The following is a 19,368-nucleotide window of genomic DNA, read 5'->3' on the forward strand; positions in this document are numbered from 1 at the left end:
CGCTATGGATCACAATGATCTAATCTGTCCTGCACCATCATAAGGATGATGCAGGGCTGGGCAGCATTTTACTCTGTTGTTCATGGGCTCACTTGACAGCAGCTAACAACCACATAGCAATATTAACCAGATGCTGACATTAATAAATATATAACTGAATTAAAGCTATGAATGAGATGTTTACAGAGTTAAGAGAACAATTATTACCTAGTCTCTTGGGTCAAGGAAGTTCTTTTCAAGAAGCTTAAATGGAAATTTGAAAGAGAAGGAGGAATAAGCCAAGCATAGAAACAAGCAGTAGAATATTTCATGAAGACAGAGCAACACTGTTAGGATCTTGAGATGGGAGGATACTTGCTCATTTGATGGAGAAGGCCATTGTAGCTGTAGTTTATGAGCAAAGGGGCAGTGGTAGGGTCAATCTTGCAGGACTAGAAGGCCGTCTTGGCGAAGACTGTCAGTGGTTCCCGACTGTCCATTTTCAAAGTTATCATTATTAATATCCAGTTGAGCTGAATGTTCTTTTATGGCAGGGGTGTACATTCTTTGCCAATTCCTCCTTTCAGTTAGTAGAAGGTGGATACCAGGCTGGAGACTAGGCAGCCATTTTTGCCCATGAGTGCCCAAATACATGAGCAACAAGGCAGGACACTAGGTCTCAGATACCGTGGTATATCAAATCCACCTTAGTCTGCCTCTTATTTCTTTTATGTGATAAAGAGGAAATTTTTCCTATTAATCTACTGTTATTTTAGGTTTTCTGTACTTCGTAGTTAAACATACTCTTAATTAATATACAGTTAATAATGTGCTTGTCACTCCTACAAGTCCTGGGAAGACTTAAAAAGGTTATGACATAATTGCTTTATGTTGTAAAAGATCATTTTGCCTGTTGCATGAAGAATTGATTGAAAGGGGAAATATTGGATATAGAGAGATCAGGTGGGAAATCATGACAATAATTTCAGCTAAAAGACGTTGGTGGATTTAGACTAATGCAGTGTCAGAGGAAAAAAAGGAAAATGAATTTGAGATATATGTAGGATAGAGACTCAACAGGACTTGGTTACTGATTGTTGTGAGTGGTGAAGGACGTCTTTCCGGTAGGAAACACTGGAGGCGGAGCAGTCATGGCTAAAAGATGGAAAGTTTAAGTTTGGATTGGGAAAGTCTGAAATGGTGTGGCTGTGTAAGTTTGCAGTTGCATATGAGGAAACGGAGTTCAGAGAGTAAGTTTAGGTTGGACTTGTGAATTTGCGTGTTGTGGTATGCTCTCAACGAAAACTTAACTTTAGGGAGTGGGTTAGCTATTGTTTTTCTTTCTGTGCTCTAATGGTATGTAAACTGCAAATCATAATCTATAGTTGTTCATGAAGTCAATATTTTTTACTTCATTTGTCTTTGTATTTAATAAAGTTGATTTAAAAAATCATGATGAATCACTAATAGAGGAATAACTGTATTTTAAATAAAACTTTTCCATCCATTTTTAGGTGTATGTTGACAACTTCAGTATCTTCTTTGTTTATCATGATGTTGCTTACTGGTCCAGTTGTGAGAATTTTTGTTTTCTTTATGTTGAGGTGCAATCCATACTGAAGGTTGTAGTTTTTGATCTTCATCAGTAAGTGCTTCAAGTCCTTCTCACTTTCAGCAAGTAAGTTTGTGTCATTTGCATATCACAGGTTGTTGATTAGCCTTCCTCCAATCCTAATGCCACGTTCTTCTTCATACAGTCCACCTTCTCAGATTATATGCTCAGTATACAGATTGAATAAGTATGGTGAAAGGACACAACCCTAAAGCACACTTTTCCTGACTTTAAATCATTCAGTATCCACTTGTTCTGTTCTGTTTACTTAGATCCACAATCAGCGCCCATGGAAGCAGCAGTCAAGAAATGAAATGACGTATTGCATTGGGAAAATCTGCTGCAAAAGACCTCTTTAAAGTGTTAAAAAGCAAAGATGTCATTTCAAGGCCTAAGGTGCACCTGACCCAAGCCATGGCGTTTTCAATCGCCTCATATGCATGCAAAAGCTGGGCAATGAATAAGGAAGACTGAAGAAGAATTGACACCTTTGAATTATGATGTTGGTGAAGAGTATTGAATATACCATGGACTGCCAGAAACAAGAACAAGTCTGTCTGGGAAGAAGTACAACCAGAAAGCTCCTTAGAAGTGAGAATGGCGACACTTCATCTCACGTACTTTGGACATGTCAGGAGGGACCAGTCACTGGAGAAGGACATCATGCTTGGTAAAGCAGAGGGCTGTCAAAAAAGAGACAGGCCCTCAATGAAATAGATTGACACAGAGGCTGCAATAATGGGCTCAACCATAACAATTGAGAGGATGGTGCACGATTGGGCAGCATTTTTGTTCTGTTGTATGTAGGGTTGCTATAAGTCAGAACTGACTCGACTACACCTAACAATGATGTATATGTTACAGTTACCAGTTGTTGAGTCAATTCCAACTCATGGTAACCCTATATGTGTCAGAATAGAACTATGTGCTGTAGGGTTTTTAATAGCTGGCCTGGTGGCTTAGTAGTTAAGAACTTGGCTGCTAACCAAAAGGTCTGCAGTTCGAATCCACCAGCTGCTCCTTGGAAATCCTGTGAGGCAGTTCTGCACTGTCCTATAGGGTCGCTATGACTCGATAGCAATGGGTTTTTTTGGAAGTAGATTGCTAGGCCTTCTTCTGAGGCATCTTCGGGTGGACTCCAACTGCCAGCCTTTCAGTTAGCAGCTAAGTGCATTAACTACTTGCATCACCCAGGGACTCCTAAACCAGCTGCCATCAAGTTGATCCCAAACGTATATAAATGCTTGAATATGAATAGAAAGATATACTTGTAAGCTCCATATGCTAAAATACTCTGTTATTTCTCTGAATTTCCAAATGCTTTGTCCAAGTTGCTACTTAAAAATTTCCATATGCTTGAGGACAGAAATCATTGTCATCTTTATGGTACCCACAGCATCAAGTACAGTGCCTGGCATATACTGGGGTGGTCAACAAATAAATATCAAGTGAATTAAAATGGAATTATACCTGGGAATGCTAAAAATTTAAGTCACTAGCATTCAAGGGCATCCAGACTCCTTTCCTTAGAGGAAAGATGAAGGACAGACTGAGGATCTCAGGTTGCCCTGGGCTATCAGAATGCTAACAAGGTGTTGAAAAGAAAGCACTAAAGTGACATCGGAAGGGCAACTTCAGAATATCTTGTACCCATTCCTGCTTCATTACATAACCTTAGGCTAGTCATTGAATTTTTCTGATTTCAGTTCTCTATCTATAAATTATCAAGGTTGTATTACGTGTTCTCTAAAGTGCTTTCCCTCTTGATTCTTCTCCTGCTATAAAGAGAAAAAAAAATTGTGATTATTTACTTGACTTCACGTCATGTTTCTTTCTACATACACTACTTTGATACTATTACTCCACTCCTTAAAACCCTTAACGATACCCAGCTCCCTCCAAGATCAAGTTAAAACTACTTGGCTAACATTCAAGATCCTTGCTAATCTGAACTTTGCCTACTTTTTCAGCTTTATTGCTCACCAGTTTTCATTATAGCCAAACAGCATTTTTTTTTTGGTCCCCCAAATATTCTTTAAAAATTTTTGACTTTGCATCTTTACTTATAACATTCTGCCTACGTGTTGTTGTTCTTAGGTGCCATCAAGTCAGTTCCAACTCACAGTGGCCCCATATACCACAGAATAAAACATTGCGTGGCCCTGTGCCATCCTCACAATTGTTACTATATTAGAGCCCATTGTTGTAGCCACTGTGGCAGAGCATCTCATTGAAGGTCTTCCACTGTTTTGCTGACTTTCTACTTACCAAGCATGATGTCTGTCTTAGGCTGGGTACTTACTCTAGAGAAGCAAAACCCATGAAGCATATATATATGTGTGTGTGTGTGTGCGTGTGTGTGTGTGTGTGTGTGTATGTATTATGTATATATAGAGAGAGATTTATCTCAAGGAAATGCCTCACGCAGTTGAAGAGGCTGGCAAGTTTCAAGTCTAAGGGTCAGGCGTCAGGCTGGAGGCTTTTTCTGACTCACGTAGCTGCAGGGGCTGATGAGCCCAAGATCCACAGGTCAGACAGCAGGCTGCTGGCTCACAGGCTGTGACGGCTGATGAATCCAAGATCAACAAGTAAGACGGCAGGCTGCTGGCCCAAATCCCAAGAAACGGAGGTGAGGTGCTGACAAGGTAAAGGCAGGATCCAGGGCAGAGGAAAAACCAGGGAGCTTTGCCAGAAAGTCCATATATATTGGGTGCAGGCCACACCCCCAAAGAAATGCCTTTTCAACCGATTCGCTACTCATAGGTCTTATCATGGGAATGATTACATTATATCAGATTTCATCATGGAGGTGGTTATATCATTATATGACTGCCAAATTACATCGTAACTGCCAAACCACTGAGAATCATGGTACAGCCAAGTCACACTACCTCAATGATCACAATATCCTTCTCCAAGGACTGGTTCCTCCCGGTAACATGTTCAAATTATGTGAGATGAAGTCTCACCATCCTTGCTTCCAAGGAGAACTCTGACTGTACTTTTTGTGAGACAGCCTTGTTCATTCTTCTGGCTGTCCATGGTATATTCAATATCCTTCACCAACACCACGATGCAAATGCATCAGTTCTTCTTAGGTCTTCCTTATTCACGGTCCAGCTTTCACATGAATACTAAGTGATTGAAAATACCATGGTGTGGGTCAGGTGCACTTCAGTCCTCAGAATGGCATCTTTGCTTTTTAACACTTTTAAAGAGGTCTTTTATAGCAGACTTACCTGATGCAATACATCGTTTGATTTCTTCACTGCTGCTTCCATGGGTGTTGATTGTGGATACAAGTAAAATGAAATCTTTGACAACTTCAGGATTTTCTCTGTTTATCATGATGCTGTTTATTGGTCCAGTTGTAAGGACTTTTGTTTTCTTTCTGTTGAGGTGTAATCCACGCTGAAAGCTGCAACTTTTGATCTTCATTAGTGAGTGCTTCAAGTCCTCTTCACTTTCAGGAAGCAAGGTTGTGTCATCTGCATATCACAGATTGGCTGAGCAAATGAGCACAATTATAATATTCTAAGAGATTTCTCATAAATTACCTAGGTGTCCATTTTCTTGTTCCTTATAATATCATTACTGATGTTAGAAGGATCAGTCAAGACCACATCTGTTTTTAGAGTAAGTGCCCATGAATTTTTAATCCTTGAGCTCATGTGTTGAGAAGAATGATTTCAAGACACATATATATGTGAGTTTATGCTTTCATATATATAATATAATGTAATATAATATATATAATAAAAAATATGCTTTCATATATATTATATTATATATATAATATATATATTAGGGGATAAAGTTTATATATATATAGACTCCCGTGTTAAATAAGCATGACTTTTGAGATGTACTCTGTACCTTGATGTTTATTTGGAGGGATTAGTCCTTCCTCTGACCCTCAATGCAAACTTAGGGAAGGCCTATGGTCTTTCTGGTTACTTTTACATAACAAAAATTCCTACAGTCATTTTAAGTCAGAGAAAACAGTCTCAAATGAGTAATAATGTAATATTCATCTAATAATCAATCTAAAAACGTGATTTAAATTTGGGATTTGTCCGCTCTTTCCCAGCTCAGATCCGTTGTAGGTGGGACGACATCACTGGGACAGGGTTGTTGTCTGGCTTCTTCTTCCATTCTCTTAACTCTTCACCCTCCAGGGTTAGAGCCCAGGAAAAGATCCAAGGAAAGGGGAACAGTAAGGTTCTTACTTTATTGATACTGTAGTGAGTTGATACCAGTGCTCTCTTGTCTTGACAAAAGATTAAGCTGAATCTTTCCTCTTGTGAGAATTTTCACGGGCTCTTCAGAAACCCCTTCACTTGTTCCTGGAGAAAGTTCTTCTACCCTTCCATTGGTGCTGGAAGATGCGTCTCTGTTCCTGCTCCTCACTTGCAGCTTCTTCCTTAGCTTCTGAAATATGCCCATTCTTCTCGGGCCTCTTTCTGCTGAGCTGGGCCCATGAGCTGGACTGGAGTTGATCCCACATTGGTTTTCTCTCACATATGGCCCATATCTGGACCCCTCAAACTCTGGAAGGATAGACCACTCCCAAACAGCAACACTCTCTCCTTAACTCAGAGCTTCTGGTCCAACAATCTCCTACCCTTTAGATTTTTCTGGTTGGATTCAGGTGCTGGTCCATCAAGTCCCCAAACTTGAGGGGTATACTGACGATGTCTAGGTGATCTTCTTAAACCCCATTGTATGAACATTAAAGCCGAAAGCCCTCCCACTGTGGAAGGGGGAACTTACCATACTCCAATAGCACTCTCCAAATCTTCAACCCAAATCTCCTTATTTAACTCCAAAAACATAACCCTTTTATAAAACGGCAGTAAGACTTAAAAGGGTTGTGTCACTGTTAACTGTTTATTTTTTTGGCTCTGATTCTTCCCCTCCCTTTTGAATCTCTTATCTCAGTGCCTCAAACAACACTTCCATTTTAACATTCAGTTATATACATATGGACTGCTGCTGAGGTCAAATCGAGAGAGTAGAGTCGAAGAGCAGCTTTATACTTTCATACTGTTCTGATTTTTTAACAACTTTGACAGTTTTTGTAATAATTTTTAAATAAAAAATTTTCCCTTAGAAAAAAAATTTATTATATATTCTAATTTGTAATCTCTCTCAGAAATGTTTGTTTTCATTGGTTTATTGTGAAAATAAACTTTTTAAAGTTGATTTTTCTGCAAGGAACTTTCAAAAACTAAGAAACATAAAAAAGATGCAATGAGCAACAGCTCCCATGAAATGATTCGCAGTAATTTTTCTGCTACCAGGATGAGAAGGAAGAAAATGACCGCTGGCTTGGCTATCTCTGACATTATCAGACAGCTTATTTGAAGTATGCAGCAATTTAAATAAAAAACTCTTAAGTTTTCCATCTGGAAGAGATTTCTCATCTCACTATTGCTTGCAATAAAATCTCTGGATCAATGCAGTTCAAAATTCATATACTTTTTAGAAGCAATCTAATTTCTGAAGGGCAAAAGGTCATTCCACCTTATCCACCCCCCACTTGCCCCTCTGTTACTAGGCATAGAACAGGTGCTCCATGAACATGCAGTACAGGATGTTCAAAGAGGAGCCTGGTTCACCCCTCCCCACACCTCCAAATTGCCCTACTGATGGGACCCACAACATCTGGATTTCTGCCCTGTCTTCTCCACAGGCCCAGCACCTGATAATTGTTCCCAGCCTGGACCCACAGGGAACAATCTTATTAAAGACAAACTATCATTACCTCTTTTGATTTTCTAATACCGAAAGGGGGTGTGCTTTACCATCCTCTTTTTGTGTAAGTGGGAGAAGAAATGAGTAGACTCAGACATATTTTTCATAGCAGTTCCGAATGGGGAATAAGGGCCCCTTCTGAATTGGAACTCACAGAACTGATTCACTGAATATGGTGAACCACAGTAACATCATAGAGCAATTATGGAATCACGAGGAGCAAGAAAACACTGCCTTGGCTGCCTCCCTCAAAATTATAAAAAGCCAGGTGCTATTTCAATCCATGCCCCAGGCTCTAGCTCACACCCGTCTTGGGATGGGTGATAAATGCCTATTAAAACCACAGGCTGTGAGTGAAGATGTCTGCCTTCTGCTCCTCGTGGCTCCCACCCACCCAAGCAGAGGTGACATCAGCAGGCTGTGGTTTGTGGGATGGTTGCTAAAATTGTGCCACCTCCCAAACAAACCCAGTGGTAACTCCCAGCTCTTGGGGACAAGGCTCACCAGCTTTCCAGGTGGAGCCCAGCCTCAGTAACCACCACAGACCCTGAAAGGGGATGAGAGTGTATGAGAGAAGTCTCCAAGAATGGGGTTTATCTGGGTCAGAACAGGGTCCACAAGATGAAGGAGCCAAGTGCTCAAAAAGAAAAGTATGGCCAGAGGACACTTGATATTAGGGGATAGTCCTCTTTGATTTTAAGTGTCAATCCACACATACTAAATCTTACCACCTCTGAGGATTAAACAATGAAACATCTCTCTATCGAGCTTTGGAATAATAAGGACTTAAAAGTATCTGGGTGTGTCTTAGGCCAAGATCTCCTGAAGCATGCCCTAAGATGAAGTTTCAAAAGATTTATTAGGAGTGTTTTCAGAAAGACAGTAGCTGGGGGGCAAGAGGAAGAGGCAGGGAAAGAGCATGTCCCACAGAGGGTAAATTTGGCTCTCTCCTCCAGGGGGAGCTGTAGAGATGGTGCTGTCATACTTCGGAGGCCAGAGGGCAAGACAGCTGGCATATGTACACCTCTGCACTCATCTGTCACCAGACACGGGTTGCCCTGGGGGGCAGGGTTATAAGTTCCCAGGCACTTCCAGTTCTCAGAGTATGTAGAGGAAGCAACGCGAAGAGGTCAACAAAGACCCATGAGTGCACCCAGAAGCCACTGTTCAAGAAAATGGCAAAGGGAACTCAGGGTGCTGGTGGAGCAGCCACAGCATCTGCTGCAGATGGGGTCATTGCCTGCAAAGTCAGCCTCGTGGTTTGCTGTTCACAAAAAACAAAGATCTGTGCTCGTCTTTCTGAGAGCCCCTGGTTACTTGTTAGAGCCATTCCAGATATAACTGCCCTCTTCCTGTAGGCTTAGAAAAAATTCTCAGGCTGTTCTTCCTCTACTGTAGTTTTTCAGTATTTATTTATCTCCAAAAAAAAAAAAAAAAAACACCTGTTGACATCGAGTTGATTCTGACTAACCAGTGAGGCCCTTTTATTAGCTCCCTTCCTTCCTTTCTCCTGTTCCTCCCTCCTTCCCTTTCAACCTTTCTCCTCCCTTTCACTCCCCATCCTGCTCTCTCACACTTCAATGCCAAAAACATTTTCTTACCTTGGGCTGCTGATGATTCTACATAAAGACCATGGTTCTGGTGCTAAAAACTCATTGACACAAAAAAAGGCAACAAAATACTTATGAAATATTATTTCAGCTAAAGAAAACTTATTAAAGGGGGGAAAATCCCTGAGTTTGCTGAAGGAGTAGTATTTGCTTCCAAAATTTTACTTAAACTCCTTAAGGTTGAGTAAGTTGACTGTTTTACTAAGTTGTTACTGGTTGTCATCAAGTCGATACCCACTCATGGCATCTCCATGAATTAAGAATAGAACTGCTCAATAGGATTTTGAAGGGTGTGACCTCTCAGAAGCAGATTGCCAGTGCTGCCTTTTGAGGTGCCTCTGGGTGGTTTCACACTGCCAACCTTTCAGCTAGCAGCCGAGTACTTCACAGTTTATGCCACCCAGGAAGCAATAACATTTAAAAAAAAAAAAAAATGCTGCTTAAGTGCTTTGGGATACACTTCTATTTTTAGGGCTATTTGTTTATTTAGTGCTGGCTTTCTGTTTCAGTTAGAAACCATATGAAAATATTTGATGAGGCTGGCTTCTTAAACAAAGTAAAACCTGAGAGTTTCAAATATATTTTTGAAGAGTTAATTGACTCCACCATGCATATGGCAGTTTGTCATACTGTGGTGGCTAGCATGTGGTTGTGATGCTGGAAGCTATGCCACTGGTATTTCAAATACCAGCAGGGTCACCCATGGTAGACAAGTTTCCCCAGAGCTTCCAGACTAACACAGACTAGGAAGAAGGAACTGACAATCTACTTCTGAAAAATTGGCCAGTGAAAACCTTATAAATAGCAGCAGAACATTGTCTGATACAGTGCCAGAAGATGAGCTCCTCACCAGGCACTCAAAATACTACTGATGAAGAGCTGCCACATCAAAGTAGAGTTGACCTTAATGATGTCGGTGAAGTCAAACTTTTGGAACCTTCATTTGCCGATGTGGCATGACCCAAAATGAGAAGAAACAGCTTCAAATATCCATTAATAATCAGAACCTGGAATGTACGAAGTATGAATCTAAGAAAACTGGAAGTGGTCAAAAATGAAATGGAGCAAATAAAGATTGATATCCTGGGCATTAGTGAGCTGAAATGGACTGGTATTTGCCATTTTGAATCAGAAAATCCTATAGTCTACTACTCCAGGCATGACAAATTAAAGAGGAATGATGTCACATTCATCATCAAAAAGAGCATTTCAAGATTTATCCTGAGGTACAACGCTGTCAGTGGTAGGATAATACCAATGTGCCTACATGGAAGATCAGTTAATACGACTATTATTCAAAATTATGCACCAACCACTAATACCAAGGAAGAGGAAATCGAAGACTTTTACCAACTTCTGCAGTCTGAAGTTGATCAAACATGCAATCAAAATGCATTGATATTTACTGGCAATTGGAATGTGAAAGTTGGAAACAAAGAACAAGGGTTGGTAGTTGGAAAATAAGACTTTGGTGATAGAAAAGTTGCCTGAGGTTGTATAATAGAATTATTCAAGACAATGAGTTATTCATTGCAAATACAATTTTTCAACAATATAAATGGTAATTATACATGTGGACCTCACTAAAAGGGAAAAAAAAAAAAACAGGAATCAAACCTGTAGAAAAAGACGATGAAAAAGCTCAATATGACCACTCAGAACAAGTCCAGGGGTTGACTGTGAAACAAACCATCAATTACTCACAGGCAAGTTCCAGTTAAAGCTGAAGAAAATGAAAACAAACGCATGAGAGCCAAGTAAGACTTTGAGTATATCGCACCTGAAAATAGAGACCATCTCAAGAATAGATTTGATGCAATGAACACTAAAGACCTAACACTAGATGAGATGTCATACGTGAAGAAAGCAAAAGTGCATTAAAAAGACGGGAAAGGAAAAAAGACCAAAATGGATGTCAGAAGACACTCTGAAATTTGTTTTTGAGCTTAGAGCAACTAAAGTGAATGGAAGAAATGATGAAGTAAAGGAGCTGAACAGGCTTCAAAGGGTGGTTCAGGAAGACAACGTAATGTGTTATACTGAAATGTGCAAAGACCTGGAGTTAGAAAACCAAAAGGAAAGAACACGCTCAGAATTTTAGAGTTGAAAGAACTGAAGAAAAAATTCAAGCTTGGAGTTGCAAATTTGAAGAATTCTATGAGCAAAACATACAACAATGCAGGAAGCATCAAAAGAAGATGAAAGAAATAGTCGCTGTACCAAAAAAAGAATTGGTTGATGTTTAACCATTTCAGGAGGAAGCATATGATCAAGACTGATGGAAGAAATCCAAGCGGCACTGAAGGGATTGGTGAAAAACAAGTCTCCAGGAATCAAAGGGATAGCACTTGACATATTTTGACAAATGAAATTAGGAAGGCAGCTGCCTAGCCAACTGACTGGAAGAAATCCGTGTTTGTGCCATCCTAGAGAAAGGTGATCCAATAGAATTTGGAAATTATCAAGCACTATCACTAATATCAAGGCCAGGTGCCAACTGTGGAACAGAACAATTGCTCATATGCAAATTCAAGCTATAACTGAAGAAAATTAGAACAAGTCCACAAGAGCCAAAGTACGACCTTGAGTATATCCTACCTGAATTTAGAGGCCATCTCAAGAATAGATTTGACGTGTTGAACACTAATGAGAGAAGACCAGACTAGTGGTGGAATGACATCAAGGATATCATACATGAAGAAAGCAAGAGATCACTAAAATGGCAGGGAAGAAAGAAAGGGCAAAATGGATGTTGGAAGAGACCCAAACTTGCTCTTGAACATCGAGCAGCTAAAGCAAAATGAAGAAATGATGAAAGAAAAGAACTGAACAGAAGATTTCAAAGGGCAGCTTGAGAAGACGAAGTAAAATATTATAATGACATGTATAAAGAGCTGGGGATAGAAAACCAAAAGGGAAGAACACGCTCAGCATTTCTCAAGATGAAAGAACTGAAGAAAAAATTCATGCCTCTAGTTGCAATATTGAAGGATTCTATGGAAAAAATATTAAAAGACTCTGAAAGCTTCAAAAGAAGATTGAAGGAATACACAGACATTACACCTAAAAGAATTGGTCAGTGTTCAACCATTTCAAGAGGTAGCATATGATCAGGAACCGATGGTACTGAAGGAAGAAGTCCAAGCTGCACTGAAGGCATTGGCGAAAAACAAGGTTCCAGGAATTGACAGAATAGCAATTGAGTTGTTTCAACAAACAGATGCAGCACTGGAAATGCTTATTTATCTATGCCAAGAAATTTGGAAGACAGCTTCCTGGCCAACCGATAGGAAGAGATCCATATTTATGCCTATTCCCAAGAAAGGTGATCTAACCGAATGTGGAAATCATCAAACAATATCATTTATATCATATGTAAGCAAAATTTTGCTGAAGATCATTCAAAAGCAGCTGCAGCAGTATATCCACAGGTAACTGCCAGAAATTCAGGCCGGATTCGGAAAAGAATGTGGAACCAGTGATATCATTGCTGATGTCAGATGGATCCTGGCTGAAAGCAGAGAATACCACAAGAATGTTTACCTGTGTTTTATTGACTAAACAAAGGCACTCAACTGTGTGGATCATAACAAATTATGAATAACATTGTGAAGAATGGGAATTCCAAAACACTTAATTATTGTTCTCATGAGGAACCTTTACATAAATCAAGAGGCAGTTGTTTGGACAGAATAAGGGGATACTGCATCATTTGAAGTCAGGAAAGGTGTGTGTCAGAGTTGTATTCTTTCACCATACCTATTCAATTTGTATGCCGAGCAAATAATCTGAAAAGCTGGACTATATGAAGAAGAACAGGGCACCAGGATTGGTGGAAGAGTCATTAACAACCTGCATTACGCAGATGACACAACCTTGCTTGCTGAAAGTGAAGAGGACTTGAAGCACTTACTGATGAAGCTCAAAGACCACAGCCTTCAGTATGGATTATACCTCAACATGAAGAAAACAAAAATCCTCACAACTGGACCAATAAGCAACATCATGATAAACGGTGAAAAGATTGAAGTTGTCAAGGGTTTCATTTTATCTGACCACAATCAACATCCATGGAACCATCAGTCAAGAAATCAAAGGACACGTTGCATTGAGCAAATCTCTGCAAAGAACCTCTTTAAAGTGTTGAAAAACAAAGATGTCACCTTGAAGACTAAGGTGCGCCTGACCCAAGCCGTGGTATTTTCAATCGCATCATATGCATGTGACAGCTGGACAATGAATAAGGAAGACTGAAGAATTGCTGCATTTGAATTGTGGTGTTGCGGAAGAATATTAGATACACCATGGACTGCCAAAAGAATGAACAAATCTGTCTTGGAAGAAGTACAATCAGGATGCTCCTTAGAAGCAAGGATAGTGAGACTGCATCTTACATACTTTGGACATGTTGTCAGGAGGGATCGCTCCCTGAAGAAGGACATCATGTTTGGTAAAGTAGAGGGTCAGCAGAAAAGAGGAAGACCCTCAACGAGATGGATTGACACAGTAGCAGCAACAATGGACTCAAACATAACAATGATTGTGAGCATGGCACAGGATCGGGCAGTGTTGCATTCTGTGGTGGATAGGGTTACCATGAGTCAGAACTGACTCAGCGGCACCTAACAACAACATCATTAATATCACACACAAGTAAAATTTTGCTGAAGATAATTCAAAAACTGTTGCAGCAGTACATCGACGGAGAACTGCCAGAAATTCAAGCCAGATTCAGAAGAGGACGTGGAACGAGGGTTATCATTGCTGACATTAGATAGACCTTTCCTGAAAATAGAAAATACCAGAAAGATATTTACCTGTGTTTTATTGACTATGCAAAGCATTCGACTGTGTGGATCATAACAAATTATGGATAACATTATGGAGAATGGGGATTCCAGAACACTTAATTGTGCTCACGAGTAACCTGTACATAGACCAAGAGACAATTGTTTGAACAGAACAAGGGGATACTAAGTGGTTCAAAATTAAAAAAAAAAAAAAAAGTGTGTGTGGGGGTCATATCCTTTCACCATACTTATTCAATCTGTATGCTGAGCAAATAATCTGAGAATCTGGACTCCGTGAAGAAGAACGAGGCATCAGGATTGGAGGAAGACTAATTAATGACCTGTGATATGCAGATGACACAACCTTGCTTGCTGAAAGGTAAGAGGACTTGAAGCGCTTACTGTTGAAGATTAAGGCTACAGCCTTCGGTATGGATTACACCTCAAGATAAAGAAAACAAAAATCCTCACAACTGGACTAATAAGCAACATCATAATAAATGGACAAAATAGTGAAATTGTCACGGTTTTCGTTTTACTTGGATCCATAATCGATGTACATGAAATCAGCATACAAGAAATCAAACATCATAATACATTGGGCAAATCTGCTGCAAAAGGCCTCTTCAAAGTATTAAAAAGCAAAGATGTCACTTTGAGGACTAAGGCACACCTGACCCAAGCCATGATATTTTCAATCACAGCATATGCGTGCAAGAGTTGGACAATGAATGAAAAAGACTGAAGAAGAATTGATGCCTTTGAATTATAGTATTGGTGAAGAATACTGAATATACCATGGATTGCCAGAAGAATGAACAAGTCTGTTTTAGAAGAAATACAGCCAGAGTGCTCCTTGGAAGCAAGGATGGCGAGATTGGTCTCACATATTTTGATGTTATCAGGAGGGATCAGTCCCTGAAGAAAGACATCATGCTTGGTAAGGTAGGGAAAAAGAGAAAGACCCTCGATGAGAAGGATTGACAACAGTGGCTGTAACAGTGGGCTTAAACATAGCAATGATTGTGAGGATGGTGGAGGACCAGACAGTGTTTTGTTCTATCGTACATAGAGTTGCTATGAGCTGGAACCAACTCGATGACACCTAACAACAACAACAACGGATGCTAGCCAGAGATCAGAGCAGTATCCTTCTACTTGTACTCACACGATATCAAGAAGAGATTAATAGTCATAATCCCTTTCTGTTCTCATTAATATCTGCCCCAATTTTAAAAATACCAATAAAAATACAGTAGAAGGAGTGAGTATATTTGGAAACCCTTATTACGAAAGTTACAGAGAAGGCATTAGCAGTGTCTTCTAAGTTAGAATCCAGAGGATTAATTCATGAAACAGGCTGAGCCACAGAGACATCAGCTGAAAAATGACTGACTTTGTTGCCTCTCTACAGATACTAAAAACCCAAGGGCCACAGAACAGCTAAGACTCCTACTTTTAACAAATTAGCTTTGGGAATCAATGGGTAAAAAGAAACATAATCCTTGGCTTTACTTATTTTTTCATCATGCTCTGGACTTTTAGTTTGAACATATCCAAGGAATATAATTTTATCTTAACCATAAAAGTATAGATAAAAAGAAGTAATCAGTAATTAAATGCCTACTCTAGAGGGAGACGGAATAAATAAGACATGGATCTTGACTTTTGGATGCTTATACACTAAGGAGATTAAATCATACACTCATGAAATAATTCTAGAGGAATGAATATCAACAAGTGCAAAATATTATTGGCATCTCCAGAGTGGGAAAATAAATAAAATCCAGTGCAAAGACTCCTTACAAGAATCAGGAAACCTTGACTGATAACAAGACTACAGTCACAGGCTAAAACAGAGTTTCTTGAGGCTGTCTTCATTCAGGCTGAAAAACAGGACTGGAAGAATTTCACATTCTTTACCTGAATTTACTATATTCCTATAGTTATCCAAAAACCATTTTCAACCATATGTTTTCAGGAGTTTCTGAACTTAAAAGGTTGACCCAAAGTCTAAAAATCTTCTTAATCCAAGTTCATATAGACACGTTCACTTGACTTTCATTTGGGCAAATTCTATCGAATGAACAGGAATGGTGGGGTGAGTAAAGGGAATACCACCAGGATGTGGTAAGAGGGTTAAGGAACTGACTTTATGGGGGAAATGTTGGTGCCAAATCAGCCAGAGGAGACCCACAGTCCTCATCTCCACCATCCCAGAAAGAGTCATGCCAGGGTGAGTGATGCTCCTGGACACAACCATACCTGTGCTCCAGGGAAGGGGCACTGCCCCTGCTACTCTACCTTTTTAGAGTGAAAGTCAAAAGCCTGGGTGTAAGGATAATCATACAGGACTTTGGCACCAGACCATCTGTCTATAAATGCCAGCTGTAGGCAAAGTTGTCTGAGAACATCAGCTTATGCACTTGGTGACCTTGTGAGAAGCTGGATTCAGGCAGTTGCATTCGGGCCACTGGAGAACTAGGAGCCATTGAGCTTCTATGCATTCACTGCACAATCCCCCTAGCGTCTCACAGTAGAAAATGTTGTTGCTGTTTTTAGCTGCCAGCAAGTTGTCTCATGATGACCCCATTCATGGTGGGATCAGACCATTGTGCTCCATAGAGTTTTCATTGGCTGATTTTGAGGAGTAGATCTCCAGGCTTTTATTTCAAGTTCACGTTAGTCTGTGTCCTAGTCACCTAGTGCTGTCATAACAGAAATAGCACAAGTGGATGGCTTTAACAAAGAGAAATTTATTTTCTTACAGTCTAGTAGGTTACAAGTCCAAATTTAGGGTGTCGGCTCCAGGGGAAGACTTTCTCTCTCTGTCGGATCTGGAGGGAGGTCCTTGTCTTCAGTCTTCCCCTGGTTGAGGAGCTTCTCAACACAGGGACCCTGTGCCCAAAGGATACACCCTGCTCCTGGTGCTGCTTTCTTGGTGGTATGAGGTCCCCAACTCTCTGCTTGCTTCTCTTTCCTTTTATCTCTTGAGAGATAAAAAGTGGTACAGGCCACACTTCAGGGAAACTCCCTTTAACTTGGATCAGGGAGGTAACCTGAGTAAGTGTGGTATTACAATCTCACCCTAATCCTCTCAACATAAAATTACAATCACAAAATGGAGGACAACCACACAATACGGGGAATCATGGCCTAACCAAGTTTACACATATTTTGGGGGGGACCCAATTCAATTCATGACAGTCCAGAAGCTTCACTGAAACCTGTTCAGCATCATAGCAACCCACAAGCCTCCACTTACACATAGGAGTTGGCTGAACATGAGGTGCATTGGCTGGGAATCAAACCCAGGTCTGCATGGAAGGTGATAATTTTACCATCAGAAGAAAACAGGGCACATTTATTTAAAAGAAGTAATTAGAAGATACTTCATAGCTTCGTAAGAGAGGCCAAGAAAAGTGCTCTATTCAAGTTTTGATCCCAACAGTCAGTACATGTTCATTCTAGTTAACGTTTCCTGAACAGTAAATGGCACAGCACCAGGGCCACTGTCTAGCTGTTCGCTTCCTTGGTGGTTTGATGAGCCAATGTCACAACAGAGACTCAGCTATCACAGCACCTTGGTTCTGGTCTTTGTATTGGACAATTTGGTAACTGAGTTCAACACCATTATCTGTTTATCACCTCTCTGCATGTTCCCTGGTGGGGGCCAGGGGAGAGGGAACCTACTGAGACTGCTTTAGGCAGCATACATTAAAGTAATTAATGATGATAACAGTAGTAGACACTTACTGAATATTCACTATATGTCAGGCACTGTAACAAATACCTCATCTACATTATTATATTTAATTCTCCTGATAAGCCAGTAAGTTGATTATCATACAAATCACATTTTACTATAAAGAAAATTGAGTGGAAAGTGAGGATCCAAGCCCATACTCGGAACTACTTTGCTATTTAGTCTTGATGTAATTTGGTAAAGAAGACACAGGTGATCAAAGTTAGCCATAAGTAGTTATGATTGGTGACCCTCATCTCTTTTATGTCCCCAAAATGAAAGCTCCATGAGGGCATGGATTTTGTCTACCTTAAACCTTATGGATCACAATGGTCTAATCTACAAGCCATCATGAGGATGGTACAGGACCAGGCAGCATTTCACTCAGTTATGCATGAGGTTGCCATGAGTTGGGGGCCAATTCAACAGTGCTAACAGCAGCCCTCTAGCCTCAGTGATGAGATCAGGGCTCAGCATGAAGTAGGTGCTCAATGAAATCATACAATGAATGAGCCCTGCCAAAGTTTCCTCTTACCTGCTCAAAGAGGAGTGTACAGAGTCCACTCTACAATGGCTGGTGGGAGATAAAAACAGTTAAAGAACAAAGTCTACCTGTAGGTTCCTGCCACCTTCACCTCTTGTGACCTCTCTTCACCACCACCTGCTGGTTTAGCATTTTTACCCTTACCTCTTTCAGCATCAATTCTTTGGTGTAAAACGAAGAATAGTGAACTTATAATTAGAAAAGTCTCCATTAAGCAAATCACTTGAGCTGTCTTGGATTCTGATGGAGATAATAATCTCTAATAGGTGCACCTGGTGGATTCGAACTGCTGACCTTTTGGTTAGCATCTGTAGTTCTTAACCACTACGCCACCATGGTTTCCCTCTAATATACAGGGTTGCGAAAAAAAGTACAAACATTGTCTTAGTTATCTAGTGCTGCTGTAACAGAAATGCCACAAGTGGATAGCTTTAATAAACAGACATTTATTCTCTTACAGTCTAGGAGGCTAACCAAACCAAACCGGTTGCTGTCAAATTGATTCTGACTCATGGCAACCCTATGGGTCATAGGAGGCTAGACATACGAATTCAAGGTGCCAGTTCCTGGGGAAGGCTTTCTCTCTCTGTTGGTTCTGGGGGAAGGCCCGTGTCATCAAATCTTCTCCTGGTCTAGGAGCTTCTCAGCACAGGGACCCTGAGTCCAAAGGACACACTCAGCTCCCAGTGTGTCTTTCTTGGTAGCATGAGGTCTCCCTCCTCTCTGCTTGATTTTCTTTTTTATATCTCCAAAGTGATTGACTCAATATGCAATCTAATCCTGTAGATTAAGTCCTGCCTCACTAACATAACTGCCTGTAATTCTGCCTCATTAACATCATAGAGGTTAGGATTTATGACACATAGGATAATCACATCAGATCACAAATTGGTGGACAACCACACAATACTGGAACTCACAGCCTAGGCAAATTGACATACATTTTAAGGGGATACAAGTCAATTCATAACAAACATCCAAGTCAAGTATATGAGTACATGTGTTATGCGTTATCCCTGACTAATTGTTGCAAAGGATCTGATGAACTCATTCAAATGAAAGTGTTAATTAGTGACAGGTATTTAAGCTGTAGGATGTAAGCTGCTCTCAGATCAATCTGAAAAGACAACTATCAGCTCTAACTATATATATGGTCTACCTATAATATAGTATAATAACTATACACATGGTCTACCTATAATCCCATTTCTCTTCCACTAGTAAACATAAGACCATCTGGGAGCCTAACAGATAGACCAGGCACCAAGGAGTGCTATAGTGTTCAATCACCTTAGTAGGCACTCCGCATAGGCACCCAGAGTCGAGAGAGA

This window comes from Loxodonta africana, chromosome 1 (genome assembly GCF_030014295.1).
Source record: "Loxodonta africana isolate mLoxAfr1 chromosome 1, mLoxAfr1.hap2, whole genome shotgun sequence".
NCBI classification, from domain to species: Eukaryota; Metazoa; Chordata; class Mammalia; order Proboscidea; family Elephantidae; genus Loxodonta; species Loxodonta africana.